Source organism: Triticum aestivum, chromosome 3A, assembly GCF_018294505.1.
Source record: "Triticum aestivum cultivar Chinese Spring chromosome 3A, IWGSC CS RefSeq v2.1, whole genome shotgun sequence".
NCBI lineage: Eukaryota > Viridiplantae > Streptophyta > Magnoliopsida > Poales > Poaceae > Triticum > Triticum aestivum.
In genome coordinates, this window is record NC_057800.1 from 38,361,371 (window position 1) to 38,378,231 (window position 16,861).

The following is a 16,861-nucleotide window of genomic DNA, read 5'->3' on the forward strand; positions in this document are numbered from 1 at the left end:
TGTCTTGAGAATCAAAAGAGAGAGAGGAAGCCATCTAGCTACTAATTACAGACCCGTAGATCTACAATGAAGTACTCACGCATCATCGGGGAGGCACCAATGAGGATGATGAACCCCTCCATGATGGTGTCTATATTGGATCTGGTGGTTCTGAAACTTGCGGCGGCTGGAATTGATTCTCGTCGACTCTCCTAGGGTTTCTGAAATATTGGAGTATTTATAGAGCAAAGAGGCGGTGCGGGAGGCCATCGAGGTGGGCACAATCCACCTGGGCGCGCCTGGGCCCCCAGGCGTGCCCTGGTGGGTTGTGCTCCCCTCAGAGCTCCCCTCAGGTACTTTCTTGGCCCAATAGATTTCTTCTGGTCTGGAAAAAATCCACAAAAAGTTTTGTTGCATTTGGACTCCGTTTGATATTGATTTCCTGCGATGTAAAAAACAAGCAGAAAACAACAACTGGCACTGGGCACTATGTTAATAGGTTAGTCCCAAAAAATGACATAAAATGATTGTAAAACATCCAAGAATGATAACAGCATGGAACAACCAAAAATTATAGATACGTTGGAGACGTATCAGAACGCTACAAATGAGTTAAGTTGATGAGAACCTAGTGATTCAGCAGCGGACATTTGTACCTGTGAACAGAGTATATGTGCGAAGAATTTGGAGAGGTCATATGCGTTCTCATAATTTTTTCAAAAGAATCAAGTTTGAGGAATTTAATAGTCTTGAGGAATTTCGCTAAGCGTTCTTGTATTAGGTTCCAGAGTTGTATAGATTAGAAAATCCACACAATTGAGGAATCATGGAGAAAAACATAGCTTAGAGAAACAAATCAAGGAATAGAAGTATTCAGGTGTTTAGGGAGTGGGAAGTTGAAGAATAAACATCTTTTGAGGATTTTGAGGAGATCATAAGAAACAAAGTAGGGTAGTAAAATTAGATTTTAATTACCCTTGTCGAAGAACACAAAAAACTGGGAGTGGAGATGGAGAAGTTCGTCCGTTCAGATCTCCCATGCCCTAACTTGGCGGCGGGAGACAGCTACGGCGGCGGGGGGGTGAAGATTTCCGCGGTGGGCGCGAGTACGGCGGCGACGAGGAAGTGAAGCTCTTCCTCACTGGCGATGATGGAGTTTAGTGATGGCGCTATGTCTGAAAGCTCGGGCGAGATTGAGGTCGAGCGGAGTAAATGAGGTCTGAGGAAGGGAAGGGGTTTTATAGCCGCGGTGAAAAACTACTTGTCCGAAGATTTTGGACGAACATGCCCCTGACTCTTACTATTCTAACGACATATGTATCCCACGTACAGAGAGGTGGAGATCGTGGGGGATCGTTGGTGAGTAGTTTAATACATCGTGGGAAGCAGAATGGTTTGAGCGGCAACAGCCAAAAATTTAGATATGAAAATCTTTAAAGTTTCGTTCGCAAATTCTTCAGCTATTAAGGACACAGTGAAGACTTTGAACGGGTTTCAAATAGAACGTACATGAAGAACTTGTGAACAGATTGGGTTGAGTTTAGCGTAGAAGGGGAACGGGTCTGATCACATTCACTTAGAGGAAAAATCCACTTGAAGAACTAACAATAAGTGAATGTTGTTGAGGACATAGAAAAACTCCAAAATATATATAGTCAATGAAGAACACCAGTCAAAAAGTTGCATGAACAGCGGTGACCTGTAGGCGGACTTGTACGCAAGCTAACAACATCCATGTGACCTTTCGTATCCATCAGATGAGGCACACAATTCTTTGGGATTTTCTGTTGAAGAGCATAATAGTAACGTAGTTAGCAATGTAGTTTAGCTCTAGAAGAATGTATGGAAATGATGCATTGGTGTCATAATAATAGAAAATCTTACCATGCCATTTCTATGGATGTTGGCGTAGTTCAACACCTGGGCTAGTGGCACGTATTGACCATAATGTGGAGGAGTTTCATAATTGCTGCACACAAAGATGATCTTTCTCCTCGTAAGTTAATTCAGAGCCATCAGTGTAGTAGGTTTTGTTTACTATTTTCTGAGAATTTTTTGAAGAATGTAAATAAGCTGTCAAGGAAATATATAAGCTATCAACTTGTTCCCTATAAACAATATAAATTACTTAAAAATAGCTTGAGAAAATCACATAGAGGTAGAAGTGGGAGCATATCAACAAGAACCCAAATGTCGATATTAGCTTCGTCGATATTATCTTCATCGACATTATCTTCGTCAATGTCATCTTCAGGATCACCAAGATCGAAGGTGACATGCATAACCTCGTGAAAACCGTATGCCTTGCACAGTGCTCAAAAAAGAGAAAAAGAAAAAATTCAGTGTCCCCAGTTTGAGCAACCAATGTGGGAGTAGTTCACCGCATTGTATAGATTTGCGCCAAAAGTATAACCATGATGGGTCCTGAGGTGAACTCTGTTTGTCTCCATATTCTCATGATCTTCAAAATTTAGCTTCTCCAAGACATAGCCGTCTTGCATTGCATGGGATGCACTAGTCGAATTGTAAAAGACAGAAATTACACGTTGAAGAAGCAGAAGTCATGCTTAATTACAAAAAAAGACTTGTCGTCGTTGCGTACTGTTTCAAGATAGAAGGTCTCTCGAGCTTAATACTAAAGCGCCGACTGTCTTGTAGGTGAGGCCTGCAGCATAGACCCCGGTCATCGCCACTGTAATCACACTCTGGGATCCTATCGTCATCGTCAGACATTTCCTATGGTCATAGTTCAAAGATTAAACTTCTAAAATTTAATATATGTAGTACAAGAACTAAATTAGATCATTATTATTCATCACGGGTTGACTATCGGCCTATCGAGTCTTTTCTTGAAAACTCTCAGCTCACGTGGTGTATATATTCGACTGTCGGTGATGGTCACTCCTCCCTTCGTCCCCGAGTGCATTACACCAAAATGTCTAGCACACGGGAATGAAGGAGAAGCGTCCCCCACGACAATAGTCAGGATTCTTCCTCTTTGACATTTTGCGACCGTCAGTGATGGTAGCTCCTCCTATCATTCCAAAGTGTGTTACACCAAAATGTCTAGCACCTTGGCATGAAGAAGAAGCTACCCCCACAACAACAGTCAAGATTCCTCTTCCTTTCTCATATATGGTGGACACTCCCTCACTAGTTTTGTGACTGTCATGTATGGAGCCCCGACAGACTTAAAGTCAACCCGTAATGTCGTTTAATTATCTTTTTAGAGAATCCGGGCCACTCGATATTTCCTACACATTGTAGCACAAGTCATGCCAAAATTCACGGAAAAATATATCATGACCTTTGCTAAAATAGGACATATCGAATGCCTGAAATTTGGCAGAACGGAAATGAATCAACATTCCAGCAAAACATAGGCCACTCGGAGGTGTTCCCTGCAAATTGCATCTATGCATCCATTTTGTCAAAAAAATTCTAAAGCACCAATGAAACAAAAGTATTGAAGCAGAATATTAAAGTAGGAGTACTTGGTCGCACATGGGATGGACTTTAAGAAAATTAGTCCAGCGGAGGAGGCAATCGATGAACTCATGTGACAAGTTAGCAGCTTCCTTACTCATCTAAACATCTACATCATCATCGACTTCGACGACATGGGGATTTGGCTGCTCTCACCTCAAGGTCGGAGGGGTCGGTGACGGGGACGACAATGGGGATGATGCAGGCGCTACTTAATTTCTGCAAAAACAAAATAAACAAAAAAACATTATTATCCTAATTTTAGGACTTAGTGAAACCCTATAAGCTATCAACTAAACATTATTATGCTGATTCAAAAGACCTACATTTACTAAAAAATTGTAAAACTAGTTTTTTTACTAAAAAATTGTATTACTAACCCTAACAGCTATCCATCCATCCATCTATATATCCAAAGCATTACTAAAAAAACCTAGTTTTATCCATCTATCTATCCAAGCATTACAAAAAAAACGTAATTTCACCCACCCATTTATCTATAAGCTTTCTACTAGTAGTGGGTTCATATATATGAACACCTAGGGTTACATATATCTACATACTATTGTACTAAAAAAACTATTTAGTGCTCTAATGATGAAGTGGGCTCATATATATGAACACCTAGGGTTCATATATATGAGCAAAATTAGTAATAAAATCTGAACGTATTGCATTTGCTAATTCATCCAACACATTCATAGAGGAGAAGGAGGTACTCATGGGAGGCATCCTGGGGCCGACAAAGGGGATGGAGGTGGCAGGCACGGGGGAGGGTGGCCACGCGTTGGGGAGGGCCGGCGCCGGGGGAGGGAAGCCGCGCGTGGGGAGGGCGGCCATAGGGGAGGGCGGCCGGAGCAGTGCAGGGGCGGGCCGACAAGGGTGGGAGAGAGAGTGGAGATGGAGAGTGAGGAGGGACACTAAGAGGTCAGGCTGGGGGAGGACGATGATAACATGGGCTTAGTAGTAGTGCGGGTCGCGGCCCAACGCTACTGCTAATGTCATTAGCTGTAGCGCCGGTCCAAGACCCGTGCTACTGCTAAGAGGGGACGGGAATCTAGGCCCGGGCTGGCCATAACAGCAAGCACGCGCTACTGCTAAGTGGGGACAGTCACAACCCTAGCATGTGCCACTTCTAAGTATCAATAGTGACTCTTTTTAACAAGCGCTACTGATAAGCCTCTGTGTATAAGGTTTTTCCTAGTAGTGCATGGAGCCGCAGAGGAGAGAGCCTTGGTCGGACGGCTGGAGAAGCTGCGTTCGGTGTGATGTGACCAGCGTAGCGGCGACCCCGCACACAGGAGGACCGAGGAAAGATGAAAACTTTAGGGTTAGGGCGCTCTGGATCGTGGTTTTCTCTCACGAACACAACGTTGTAGAAGTTAGGCCGGGCCAGAAATTTCAAAGTTGGGCCGAAATTTTTGATCGAAAGGGATATATGACGGGCCCAAGCGAGATGGCCGAAATTCGGCTCAAATTTGTTGTTTCGGCCGAAAATCTAATCTCTGACCAGCGCTACTGTGATTCTGTGACCGCCTCACTTCTCCACCCTCCGTCAGATAATTACCACCAGCTATTGGCTCCCATTTCTTTGTGTGCTAAAAAACATCCTAAGTCTAAGGTGGGGGTCTATTGTTCTCAACTACAAACATTTTATTAAACGATCGATATATTGCATTAATTTTGTAACCTATTTTGTGTATCATACAGGTGATCTATGTTACTTGTTGCACACTTGTCGTGCAACGATTAGTATGAACAGGTGACATGAAAAGACGAGATGGGTAGGATACTCAACACGATGTATATTCTTATGTTGGTCGTGAACTATATAGAACTTTTGTACATGGCTATGAATTATTGAGAATATATGCATGTATTACAAGATGTATTAGACTTGTACAAATGAATGACTATGTGTATGCGAGCGTTTTATGTGAATTTCATTTGTACAGTTGGTTACCGCGTGAGAATAAACTGCAAGACAAAGAAATGGAGGTAGTTCTGAATTGTAACTGCTTTGAATGATATAATATTCCAAGTTGTTCAGTATGGAACAAATTAGTGATGATAGGTGAGATGCAGAACGAGAAAATGACTGGGGTCATGTATCAAAACCGCCGCCAAAGCTCGTTTTTGTAGTACTAGGGCCAATTTGGAAAAGTTCGTCATCGGTCCCTTCGTATGTAAATGACTTTGTGAATTCCTTATCTATGGGTGTCGTGATATTTTGATGAAATATCGCTCGTAGGGTGCTCGGGTTAATACCATCATCTCGCTTATATTTCACCTGAAAACACTTTCTTGATATATCTTGCATCTCTTCTATAAATACTCCCTTCGTTCTATAATGTAGTGCATATAGATTTTTTAAAGGTCAAACCTCATAAACTTTGATCAAGTTTGTGGCGAAAAACATTTACATCTAGAATGCTAAACATATATCATTAGATTCATCATAAGATGTAATTTTATATATTATATTTTGTTATTTATGATATAAATAGTTTTTCTGTAATCTTGGTCAAAGTTGACTTTTCAAAAATCTATATGAATTATATTATGGAACGGAGGGAGTACTATACAACTGCCATAATCTATTTTTCATTTTTTAAATTTTTTTTTTCATCCACGATGCCTCTTAGTGAATGTAGCGAGTGTAAGAGGAATAGAGATGATATTGGTGGCTTTGAGGTGGTATTGCTTGAGTCTTGTGGGCATATATATAATGTGTACATGACCTTCTTGGAGTACAAGGCAAGGAAGAATAAATCCTACACTACCATATATATATTCCCTAAATAATAATAATACTCAACAACGAGTATTGCAATCACATTCTTTCAGCGATGTGATCCCCAACCTTTGCCTCCACTTTTTTTCCCTCCCAATGCAGTAGGTCCTCAAGTTTTTGTGATCACCATAGTTACTTGCTCAATGGTATCAAACATCCCTTGCATCCGCTGATTTTTAGCTGACAACACACCCTCTCTATTTATTTCTTCACATCAGCAATCTTGAAAACACTCCATTTTCAGAAGTTTCTTCATTGTGTCCTTGAAGTTCACATAGACATCTCCTAAATTGTGTGATATGGGTTCTTGCTCACATGTATGTAGAATTACTCTACCCAGGTTTGCCTCCGTTTCCTAGTGCGCTTCGAATCTTCTCGTCTTTGGCATCTTTATCGCTGCTCTCGACGTCTCTGGTTCTAGTAGTAAAGGCATATGAAACTCGGAGTAAGCTAGTGTGTCACCATAGCCTGCTCAAAATGTTGAGACCATGCTGGGTTGGCCACCAACTATTTGAGGAAAACTCTCACATTATTGTCCCCGACTAACTTATTGTCGTATGTCCATTGTACTCCCTTAGAGTCCAAGTCGTGGAGATCATAATGTGAGAGTACTTATTTGAAGTCCATCATTAGTCTTTCGGAGCTCATAGAGCGAGAGTGATCTTTCAACTGTGGTGGAACCATTAAAATCACCAATCATGTTCCACAACTTAGTCGTGTTATTCTTCATTCGTCTTAGCAACATACACATTTCATGTGTATCTTGTGCTCTCAGTTCACCCATACGCCGAACTCCAATAGCATTTCGCACTCTTTAGTGTTTCCTTTTTATCGGCACATTGATATGTTTCACATTATAAGTCTTGGGTTGCACGTTAACATCCAAAATATGGCAATTTTGCCTACTTCTCACTTCCATTCATTGCAAAACAATGGCGAAGCCCTGTCATCCACCTTAGATTACATCACAATTCTTTCTCCTGCCTTGTCTCCGACAAGAAGACATGGTCCCTGCTTGATCTTGCACTGTTCAGGGTCGCATGAGCTCCCGACAGTTCCTGCTTAAGGTACCCATTAGGCTTGATGGTGCTCCTCGGGGGAGCCCACTGACTTCTCCAAGTCTTATTCCACCTATTACACATCTCCTTTCTTCAACCTCTTTGATTCTTGCGAGGCAGTATCCCCACCATCTTCATGTTATGTCACCTCCATGTCCCGTTTTACATAACGTGGCTTATCCGTGAGCATCAGTACCCCACTACTCCTCACATTTTCTTATCCAACTACAGTCGACTCCCATTAGATGCTGAGAGAGCCAACTTCGAGCCAGACATACATGGCTTCGATGTTGAGCTCCTAAGATACTTTTCCTGCCTACCATACTCTTTGGGGGAAAAGCTTCCACGTCCCCACTCCTTCATGCATATCGCACCCCCGCCCTCCACCTCATGTCCTTCATCCTCTTCCACTACCCCCGATACATCCATTATTGCTCCTCCCTACAAAATTCCTGCACGATTAACGTGAGTGGGTATATCAAATCCTTTTGTTCTTGAAGTTTGTTCACGTGCTCTTCCTGAACGTAACTCACCATTCAACACACATGGAACACTAGCATCTTATCATATTTAAAGTTAAAGTGAATTCTTTTTTGGGTGTTAACTTGCACACCTTGTAAATGACTTGCAAACATCCAAAGTCACATGGACCTTGATTCAATCAAATTGTCCCTTCACCGATTGTTCATCCACTCAATCCACCTTTTCCTTCCTTTTGTTGCTCACTTGTGATGTCACCCGTCGTCTATTTCTCTTTCAAGTCCAACACTATGAAATATGGAGGGGCCTGCCATCCATCATCACACCCTCCAAAATCAACAAGGCATTATAGTGGTACAAAGACTAGATTATCCTCTGTATCCCGAAACTCCACTTCCCGCGTCAAGTTCCAAGCGGATCTCATCCCTCCAAAGAACATGGCGTGGCTAAACATTCTGGTAGGATGAACCCTAGCGAGCGCCATAAGTCAGAATCTTTCTCTAACTCCTTCAAATCCTCCTCGATGGTGGTGTCCTCATATTCGTATCCCTTAGATTCACAACCAGGAATTTCTTAGTGATCTCTCCCGCATGTGAGGCGCTATATCCTTCCTGTGACTCTCATCTTCCACCACCGTTCAAATCCTCCAGGATTCCTTCCTTACCCAGGACCTCGACCACCGCCCCCTGTCGAGCTTGGTTGCTACTCAGGGTGGACATACCGGCTCGCTCGTGGCCCGCTAAGGACCGGACCGAACGGTCCCTGCCTGCTGGTATATTGGGCTAGTCCCGTCTGTATAATTCGGCCCGAATACACTACCGGTCCGGTCAGGATTTCGCCCGGTCCTACCGAGCAGACCGGGAACTGCCATTGGCGTCGTCGCCCATTACTTCCTTCCCCCTCCGGCCATGGAGAGGTGCCCCCCGGCACGAGCTAGTGGTCAATGCTCCTTTTCGAGGCGGAGATGCATCATGACACGCAGGAAGCACGACACCTTCGTGTCGTCGTCCATGTCCACGGCGTCGTATTTGGAGCCCATGTACTTGACCATCGACCGCGGCATGAAATGGATTGAGTTGGCAGTGTACCAGCCCATAACGAACAAGACGATCATGAAGGACGTGCCCGACGACGTGGGCGCTGCAGTCGAGGTGAGCATCGAGCCATCGAGTGATGTCGAATTCACCGAGAACGGCGCGCTCAGCGAGTAGCTGCACATCCACGGCGGCGGGGTGCTCGGTGGAGCCAGCACGTGCATTTCGCGTTGGACGCGGAAGGCGGGCTCAACTACCTGCACAACCACACTGACCCTCCCTACATACACAAGAATCTCAAGAACAGCAACATCCTCCTTGATGCATGTACTGGTGTGTGTCATTTTGCCAGCCGGTTGTGGCTTGTTAGGCTTTCTGTTTTGGCATTGACGCTCTGTGTGAGCTAGCCGATCCTTTTGTTTGCAGACTTAAAGACCTTGTTGAACCTTATTACTTTCTAATAAATGTGGTCGTATGCATCGTTCTGATGCAGAGGCCGGGGAGTCCTCCCTTTTCGAAAAAAATGTACTGGTGTGTGTCATATGCATCCTCTTCGGCTTCGCGCTGGCGAGTGGCGATCACCACCGAGGCTGAGGACGACGCCCTGTGGATGACCTGGCAATGTCCGTTAACAGCTGCTGTCAAAGTTTCTGAAAAAATCGGTTTTGTCAGGCATAGTTTCTGTTAAAAAGTTCAGTTTCGTCAGTTAGGATTTTCTTCAGTTAGTGGAAAATAAATAAGCCAAGCTGCAAGTCTCCTGTTCATTGTCTTCTACCTCACTTAGGTTTGAGTTGGGGCCGAAAAAAACCCTTTAAAAGAAGTATGATCGGCAGAAAAAACAATAAAATAGCGCGTCTTTTATTTGGGCAGTTGCTCGTGTTTCCTTCTATTTTCAGCTCCCGCACACATCTGATCTTTCTCGTGTTTCCTTCTCCTTTTGGCTCCCGCTCCCGCCTACAACGCCAGAGAGAGACCAAATAAATAGGGTGGCGGCCGCCAGTGAGACAACATCAACCAAGAGAGGCCGAGCAATGAGAAACCTCTTCGTGTGCGATCGGGCGGCTGGGCTTGCCGCCACCGCCAGCCCGCCACTACGTTTGGCCGATCGAGGGAATGGAGGAAGCGACGGGAAAGCGGCAGGAGAGGGAGAAAGATGAGGGCGGCGTCAGAAAAAGGAGGAAGGCTGGGGCGGCAACCCCCGTCTTCACCATGGAGGACCTCGACGTCCTCCACTACGCCGTCTGCTGCGACGCCCTGCGCCCTCCCATTTTCCAGGTAATATCCCCTGTGTTTGATCTGATCTCTGTTCTTACAACTCAATCCCTAGGTGCTCCTCCGAGACGATAGCATCAATGGATCTGAGGAACTATCTGGGTGTCTTATAATATTTCGAAATTCGTTCATTATTAGATTCGCTAATTAATATACTAGCTATGTCCAGTTCGCCTAATTTTGTCCCCAAACTGAAGGGATTTCCCCGAAATTATTTAGTTAATTAGAATAGGTAAGGGTGATTACCATATTATAAGTTTTTGGACTGTAATTTTGTAGTTGCGAAATTGCCAGTCAAGGTAGACATCTCTGAAGTCTGAAAAATCAGAGAAACATCAGATCAGATGCGCACACTAGGCCAAATGCCTAACAAAACACAAAGTTCCTTTGTAGCTCGTCCTACATGAAACCTCTTATCTTCAGCCCTTCAACACTGTTTTGAGAACCGTACTCTCCAACTGAGTTGCAACAAGCAGATTTCTCTTTTTTGTTTCTCTTAAATAAAACAACATATGGACTTCAAACTTTGCAGATCAAACGCACTTTACAACTTCGATGTGTGAAAAAACTTTTAGATTTTTTGGGCCAACATAAATATACAAAATGAGGATTTTTTTGATTAAAAAAATAAATTTTATCATTTTAAGTGCATAAAAAAATCTGATTTTTTTCCCACGTAGTAATTAGAATGTTTTGTTGTCCTGCAAAGTTTGAAGTTTATACATTGTTTCGTTTGAGAGAAATAAAAATGATAAATGTGCCTGCACGGATCTTGATGCCAAAATGGATGGCTAAGATAAGGGGTACCGTGTAGCTCAAGCTACACAAAACCACACTCCTAACACAAACAGATCGGTGCATTTTCTAATTAGCATATTTACTGATTCATATGATATGCACTGATTTGTTGTTTGTGTTTCCTCAGTGCACTGAGGGGCTTCATACCATATGTTTGTCTTGCCATGACAAGCTCCCAGGCAAGTGCTGCTTCTGTTGCGAAACAACACTCTACAGTCGCTGCCGCTGGCTAGAAAATATGGTTGAATCCCTCAAAGTTGCTTGCCCCAATAATGGATGCCGCTGCGAGTATAAAATACTACCAAAAAGAAGAACATGAGGAAGATTGCCCGCAGGCGCCATGCTTCTGCCCCATAGCCGACTGCAGCTTCAGCGGACCAACCGCAAGGCTCCTGGAGCATTTCTCACGCGAGCACAATCTGGATTCCACGGAAGTTCCGTACAACAAGGGTTTCGGGATCCTCATCAGCTTCAATGTTAATGGCGATCTTCCTGAAGCAACCATTCTTGTGTCTGAGGATGGACACCTCTTCATTGTCTACATGAAGGAAGAGTCCCTCGGCGTTGGCATCGCGGTCTGCTGTGTCCAGCCCCACATTACTACTGGATCCAAGTTCAAGTGCAATCTGTCATTGTCGTCGGCTGAGACGGGCTACTCCCAGGCTACAGAGTTTCAAACAAGGAACACCAACCTGTATGATGGGTTTCCTGATGACTGCTTCCGATTCCTTGTGCCCAAGGCGATGCTTCCAGGCGCTGGTACAAGTGAAACGGTCCTGGTGAGTATGCAACTCACGCCACAGTAGGCCCCATGTGTGGGTGATTGGGTTTGACAAGTGACTATACTTCTGAATCTCTCAGCTTTGGAGAAGGCACTAGTGTTATTTTTGTCTGTTTGTATTCGATTACTGAGCATTATGTTTGTATTCTTGGCAAAAAATTTGATTCAAATCATTGAGATGGAGCACAGAAATACATTGTTGAACTCGATTGTTCCAGCAAATATGCATGACATGCGCACCATGTTTTGTTTTACCAGCACTCGAACTTGTGTCAAGCCGTCTTTAGGTGTGATCTAGAAATAGATTTGATAGTGAAAATCGACCGAGGCGACCCGAGTACAAACAATGATTACATGGCCATTTTGCAAACCTTAAACCCTGCACAGCTGCAACTCAGGAGATAGCCAAATCCACTTCCAAAAGTGAAGCAAAGGATGAGCCACGGCGGCCTAATTTTATGCCGACATGCTTTGAAGATAATTGAATGGGAAGGCTGCAGGATCGTTAGGGATGTCCTGATGCTGGTAGATTTAACCTAATGCGTGAGCCACTAGGTTGGTTGCTTAAAGTGATCAAAATGTTTTGATTCATAAAAAGGTCTGTTTATTCTATGTCAAATAGATAAAGCAAATCATATGGCTATTACTCATCTGGTACACCCACAAGCTGGGTGGATTTAGCACAAAGTACAACAGAGGCTTTTATTAGATAGCATGTAATTTTTCTAAAGTACATATTGGTGATTGACCGAGTTATGCGGCAGTGTAAGCCAGCTAAATATTAGTACTATGAATGCAGTATGTCTTATTCTAAAAAAGTAGGTCGAAGGTGCACTACTAGGAAAATGGCTATAGCCAATATCCCTATTAGTGGCGTACCATAGTGGTGGTGCGCCACTGCTATATAGCAATGGCGCACCGGAAGCAGGTGCGCCATTGTTATTTTTTTAGTAGTGGCGCACCTTTAGTCCAATGCGCCATTGCTATTTTTTCCCCGGGTCCATCCCCTTCCACAGGCTTACCAGTGGCGCACCTTTGCCAGGTGCGCCATTGCTACCTTGTGCCATTGCTATTTTAGGTAGCAATGGCGCACCTGGCAAAGGTGCGCCATTGGTAAGCCAGGGGAGGTGGGCATTTTTGGCTAGCAATGGCGCACCACCCCCTGATGCGCCATTGCTATGTGCCGCACCGACCGGCTCGCCTTTTTCTTTTCTTTTCCCCTCTCACCTATCCACCGCATAGCTCGAGCTCCCTCTCACGATTCCTCACCTCCACCAACAGCCGCCGGCCACCACGTCCCGTCACCTGCGCCGCCGGCCGGCCACCGCAGCCCTCCTTCCGCTGCCGGCCCTAGACCTCTCCTACCCCATCCGCCTCCCTGTCCTCTCCCGAATCCCCCTTTGTCCCTGAGCACGCGCGAGACCCAACCTCGCCCCACCTCCGCCCCACCGCCTACCAGCCCTCCCGAACCTCGCCACCATCCGGGGAAGCTCCGACGCCGCCCCCCTACAGATTCCCTCGCGGACACGCCTCCAATCGAGCCTCAAGTGTGCCGCCACGAAACCCTAGGCCAGCCGGGACCTCGCATCTGGATGCCGTGTCCGTGCTGGTGGAGGCGTTGTCCGTTCTCTTCTTCTGTCGACGCCGCCGTTCTCCGCCCACCTAGCGGTCGTCTTCGTCGTCCTCCGCCGCCGTTCTCCTCCCACCCAGTGGCCAGCCGGCCCTCCCCTTTCCTCTCCACATCTCCTTCTCCCCCATCTCCAGCTCTTGTCCCCATCCTCCATCGGGCAGGGATCCCCGCGGCCAAGGCCAGGCGGCTCCCAGATTGACGGCTGCAGCGCTGCACCCCGCCGGGAGAGGAGGGGTGGCTTCCTCTGCGTGGTTGTTCTGCTTGGGCGACGACGCATCAGTGCGGTTGCGCGAGGGGAGGTGGAGGGGAAGGGTGAGAGGGTGGGGGCGGCGACCATGGGGAATCTGCCCGGCGGCGAGGTGTGACTGTGAGGTGGGCGGTGAGGAATCTACCTGGCTGTGAGTTGTCTTCCTCTCCCTCCCGAATTTGTGCTCATTAGTGTATCAATCTATCTTTCGTCAGGAGGATCATAGGACCATGCTCAAAAACTGCTAGTGAATTAATTAATTTGCCTACTACTACTATACTAGGAGATGACGGGCTGAACGTCTGAAACCTTTGTTGATAATTAGTTCTCGAAGCAGATAGGCGCCTCGTGTTCCCCTGATGACCAGTGCTTCTAGTTGGTATGTAGTACATCCCATTACTAGTTTGTACTCGTCGGAAGGAAACTGAGATACTGAGAAACCCAGCTCACGATGTGTGTAGTACTTATTACTCACGATGTACAGGCTCGTGAGATACCAGCTTCATCCATCAGAAGAGAGGCACACTACTGCTCCATTTAAACAGTAAAAATAGTTATATCTTAGGAGTTGGAAGGCAAAGTTTGTGGAATTAGTTGCTGCACAACAATAGTGCTGCACTAGTGCAGAACCGGGCAATATCACCGGTTCGTAAGGCCCTTTAGTGTCGGTTCCGTAACTGGCACTAAAGTGTGGGCACTAAAGCCCCCCCCCTTTAGTACCGGTTCAGCACGAACCGGTGCTAAAGGGCAACCACGTGGCACGAGCCAGCTCCGGGGGGCGGGAGCCCTTTAGTATCGGTTGGTAACACCAACCGGTACTACAAGGTTTGGGGCGGGTTTGGTTTTATGATTTCTTTTTCATTTAATTTTGTGTTTTCCATTTAATTCTTTTTCGTTTGCTGGTATTTTACGATACTACACATTGTACACGTTATGCACATATATATATAAATAGAATTTCTAGTAGAACCGATCATATATATATCATCAAATGTCTCACAAACCACCATACTAATTCACACATACACAAATTGTGAATAGTGTTCTGACAAACGTACCCATTCCTGTTTTTGAGATCTGCTCCTTTCGGACGCCATCATGCGAATGTTCTCGCAAACGCAGTATGCACACAGATCAGCCCCCTGCGCCTGCTTCAGGGCCTTTACGAGAATGGAATTTGATCAGATATTAATTAATCAAGCATGATAATTAAAGAGATGGCAGCTAGCTAGCTAGCTAGTACTACTTAATTACTTACCTTGGGTCAAAACCATTTCAGCTTTTGTTTCCATTCGCCTTTAGTGACGCTGATAAACCTTGCCCAAGCCCTGCCCGCCGACAAAGAAAATGAATAAAGGGGTTATTAAATAGTTCATATCATGAAATGACGAACTAAATAGGCCGAAATATATAGTTGATAATGATTGAAATTACCTGTTGACTATCCCAAACAAGATGTTATAGTCAGTATTTACTTTGAGTAGTGAGTCCAGTATTTCAACTGTTCCGGCGTCAACTTTAATGATACACAAGATCCAGTGAAATCTGCATGCACACACGTTTGCATGTCTTAATTAAGCGGGCATATGTAAGAAAAAACATGTAGCTAGCTAGTAGGCAAAAACAGAGAATTTGTAGTACAAGACAATGTGACTCACTGGAAGTTGTAAGGAAGTAGTATATCTTCATTGTATTTGAGGCGCTTCAAGAACTCTAGCATGCTGTCCTCTACATGCTTTTCATGATGTGGATCTATTTTCCATGTGTATTCATTAACGGTGTTTGGGTCAATGAACCCAATGCCATAGCGTCCACCTTTTTTCATTCCATACATCTTCATCCTGCATAATACCACAGAAAAGAATATAGTGAGGATAATTACAGGTAATGATTGATCAAAAGGATCACTACAGCTAGTTTCAGACTTAAATTAGAGAAAGAAATCACTTACAGACAATAGCAATTGACGATAGAATTGTCGAGTGCGTCTTGATTGTATAGCTGAAACAGTTCATTATACTCAACGGCCACAGCTTTCTGATGGTAGTAATAATCCTTCTTGACTTCCACCATGAGGGACTCTCGATTGGAACTCTTAGTAATGTCCATGTACCATTGATGCAATTCATACATTCTCGTTGGGAGCCTCTTGACCTCGTCTGGCTTGACCAAAGGTTCGCCCTGGACATATTTCTGTTTTATTTCCTCCTCTGTAAGCACAGGCATGGGCTCGATCTTGAGGAGTTGTCCAACAGTGATGTTGAGAATTTTAGCCTGCGTTATATGCTTCTCGGTTATTACCACATTGTCCACCTCGGAAACGTAAACTGTTTGCCCACAATAATATTGGGTGCGCGTACTGTCACGTGTTGTTGGCACAACAAGCGAGGGGATCGATTGCGCCGCCTGTTCTCCCAGCTGAGGAACAGTTTTCCCGCATTTTTTGACAGTTGCTTGTTGTTTGCTAGAGCTCGAGCTCGCCTCCTTCATAGACGTGATCGATTTAACTTCCTAATGTGGTGCTCATAGTCTGTGTCAACAGGCTTGGGAGCTGGTGATTGAGCCATACGAATGAAGTGGTCAATCTTTTCCTCAGGCACTTTCTCCCTTGGCGGCGGTGGCGGTTTCGGTCCAAAATGTGCGTCCACTTCTGCCCACACTATGGCATTCGTTTGCTCCTCGGTCCTGTCGTAAGCCCTCTGAGGAAGAGGAGTAGTGAGGCTTGGACCATATTTATATCGCTTGCCTCCGCCTGTACTTCCTGTAGTACCTTGACTCGTACCGCTACGCACCATAGCTGTGGGGTGTCTCTTCTGCGATTGCTGAGGCGGCGGAGACGGCTAACGGGGCTGAGTTGGACGAGGAGGAGTGGCCTGAAGCTGTGCCGGACTTGGAGGAGGAGTGGCCTGAAGTTGTGCCGGACTTGGAGGAGGAGTGGACGTCTGACGCTGTGTCAGACTTGGAGGAGGAGTGGCCTGACGCTTTGCCGGACTTGGAGGAGGAGGAGTGGCCTGACGCGTTCGTGGACTTGCAGGAGTGGGAGTCTGCTGACTCGGTGGCGGACTTCGACGAGGAGTCGGCTGACGCGGTGTCGGTGGCCTTCGAAAGATGATGCAATCCTTTCTCCATAGGATGATACGATGTTTGGCCTCTCCGAGTGTGTGCTCGTCGTCACCTCCAGGAATGTCAAGCTCTAGCCCTGAATATTGGTCCACCACCTCATCAACCAAGACACGAGCATAGCCTGCTGGAATCGGGTTGCAATGGAAGGTTGCCTCGGGGGGATTTGTAAAAGCAACGAC

At 45.4% G+C, this 16,861-nt stretch overlaps 1 pseudogene; it reads left to right on the plus strand.

Annotated features, from left to right (window-relative positions):
- The first annotated feature begins 9,944 nt into the window (after nt 1-9,944).
- Nucleotides 9,945-12,087, plus strand: LOC123057765 (E3 ubiquitin-protein ligase SINA-like 8; annotated as a pseudogene).
- Nucleotides 12,088-16,861: the final 4,774 nt, after the last annotated feature.